Here is a 3029-nt window from a genome sequence, read left to right as displayed (position 1 = left end):
TCATACAAATACAAAATGAACTCATGACAAATGTTTTTATTTAACTTATTAATTAGGGAATGAGCAATATGTTACAACTGGCTTAAAGAGGCATTCAAAGAATCACACATATATGGGCAGTAAAGAGTGCTGAAATGAATTTAAAATCAAGGCAAAATTGGCTTCCTCTGCAGTGGGGATAAGAAATCATTGGAACCTCACCAGACAAAATTTATTGCCTATGAACAAGAATCATTTGCATTGCTATCAGTTGTCTGCAACTCACATAGTTATAAATAACTCAAAGACAATGACAGGTACAGAGATCCCATAGAATCAGAAAACCCAGAGGGTGTGTTAGGCACAAGCTAGTTTTCCCTTGAAGACAACCAGGAAGTTTTTGTTCCATTTCAAAGCCTTTCACATTTTTTCTCCTATAGGTTCATAGGAGATAACATATATAACAGTTTGGGAGAGTAATAGGAGACATTCAGGGATTTTAAAATACAAACCAAGGAGTTTAGACTTGATCTTTCATATCAGGGATAGAAACAGGTTCTTCCTGACTGCCAGTTCCTGCTGGTCAATACTTGCTACTGAAACATTCTGTTGGGAAGGATTTTGGCTGCTCCTTTGGAAACAGTGTTGTGATCACTTCCCATTCTCTGTCAGATGCGTTGCAAGATGGAGAGGTGGAAGGTACTAGGTAGCCCAGCTATGAAGCCAACAGGGAGCCATGGATGGTTTTTAATCAGAGGCTGTGGTTTGGTAAATGTGGTGTATGGGAATACAAATGTAGTAACAGTATGTAGGATAGAGTGGAGTGGTGAGAGAATGCAAGCAAGAATAGGGAAAGTGCACCTTGGAGGTGATCCAACCCTAGAAATGTGCTTGGAAAATTAGGGATAGGGGCAGTTTGGTGCCAGAAAGGCAGGGTCAAAGTAGATGCTCTTGTTTAGAGAAGTGAACTTAGCGGGAGGTCAAGGGGAGAAAAGGAAATACAGACACTACAGTAAGAGTCATTTCAGGAAGTGAAAGGGAATGCAAGGCAATTCAACTTGGAGATATAAATTCAGTTCTTTGTATCACCTTTCAAATCTGTCTTTTCATTTCCATTAATACCATGATAATTTAAATTCTCATACCTTTGTGTTAGTTAAAGTTAGGCATGACTACAGTAACAGAGGAACTCCAAAAATGACACTGGGTTAAGTAAGATAAAAATGAATTTCTCTCATGTAGCAATCCAAATATAAGCTGTCCATGCAGTAGGATGTCACCATGGTGTCAGAAACCCAGGCTCCTTCTGTGTTTTATGCTCCTCCATACTCAATATGTTGCCTCCTCCTCATGATCCAATGCCTCTCTCACCCTGTGGCCTTTACATTTACATTCTAACCAGAGCAAAGAAAAAGAGGGAGGACATGTAACTTACCTTTAGTGGAAACTAGAAGCTGCACTTACCATTTCTGTTCATATCCATGGGTCAGAACTTAGTGACATAGACTTGTCTAGCTCTGACATTCAAAAAGATAACCATCTAGATAAACCGCAGGCTTCTGGAAATTTGAAAACAAACTTCTAAACAATTCATAGGTCGAAAAATATAGTGGAAATGATAAAATATATAGAACTGAATGACGAAAATCAGTGTTAAAATATGTGGGATATAGTAGAAGTAGTATCTATGATGAAATTTAAAGGCTTAAATGCTTACATCAGAAAACAGGATAAAAATCAATGAGTTTATCACCCAACATAAGAGATTGAAAGGAAATTAAATTAAAAGGACAGTAAACCTAAAGAAAGCAAAAGAAAGGGAAAAAATAGAGAAAAGACTAGAGATTAATGAAACAGTAAACAAACATGCAATAGACAGAGCCAACAACGTAAAATTGGTCGGTTGACCAACCAGTCATAATAAAAAGACCAATGTCCATTATGAATGAAAAAGAGGATATGACTACAGGTATTAGAGAATTTAATCACATAGCAGAGTATTGCAAACAATTTTCTAATTATAAATTTTATAAAATCTCTTCCAGAGACTAGAAAGAGAGGAACATGCCCAACTTATATTATAAATTGACATAACTTTTGCACCAAAACCCATAGAAAGTATAAATAAGGGAAATGAGGGCCTTCTCAGTTATTAACATGGATGCAAATATATTCACAAAGTAATAGCGAAATAAATTCAGGAATGTTTAAAAAGGATAATTTATCGTGAATAAATTGAGTTTATTCCAGGAATTCAGGGTTTGCTTAATATTAGAAAATGAATCGATGTAATTCACCCTAGTGATAGATTAAGGAGAAATAAGATTTGATTAAGTCAGCTCAATAGATGAGTAATAAGCATTTATTTCACTGTTACCATTTTCATCATCATAAACTTTTTAGTAAACTAAGAATAGAAGGAAACTTCCTTAATCTGATAAAAGTCATGTGGAAAAAAATCTATGGCAAACATCACCTTAGCTCCAAAATGTTCGAAGTCCTCCTTTAAGACCAGGAACAAAGGATGTGCCCTTTCACAGCTCCTGTTAGACACCGTGCAAGTGGTCCTAGTCAGTGCAGTAAAACTGTCACTATTTGCAAATACTGCTATTGTTTATATAAAATGTCCAGGGAATTCATAATTAAATTATGAAAAAAATAGAGAGTTTAGCAAGTTTCTTTGATAAAAACCAGTATATTCTCCTTCTAACTCCAGCAACAATTACTGAGACAATGTAACGAAAAGTATATCGATGCAAAAGTTGCAAAAAATACAAAGTACATAGGAAAAAAATCTAACAAAAAATTACCAATCCTTTATACAGAAGATACTTTGGAATGGTCAGAAGATTTCTGAAGAACAAGGTAGGGGGAATTTTCTTAACACATATCAAAACTTACTAAAGCTATGGAAATTAATGTATTCTTGGCACAGAAATATATAAATTGGTCAATGTAATCAAATGGAGAACTCAGAAACAGACATAAATGTTCATAGAAACTTAATGTCTGACACAACTGGCATCACATATCAGGGGAGTAAGAATGAA

General features: G+C 35.3%; 1 protein-coding gene across 1 annotated transcript in view; it reads left to right on the top strand.

The window, feature by feature from the left end:
- The window catches only part of CEP128 (centrosomal protein 128kDa), a 414369-nt gene that overhangs the window by 340701 nt on the left and 70639 nt on the right, over positions 1–3029 (top strand). The window lies entirely within an intron of this gene.

The sequence above is a fragment of the Propithecus coquereli genome, unplaced genomic scaffold, assembly GCF_000956105.1.
Source record: "Propithecus coquereli isolate 6110/MARCELLA unplaced genomic scaffold, Pcoq_1.0 Scaffold5, whole genome shotgun sequence".
NCBI lineage: Eukaryota > Metazoa > Chordata > Mammalia > Primates > Indriidae > Propithecus > Propithecus coquereli.
This window is presented reverse-complemented; position numbering and strand designations above follow the sequence as displayed.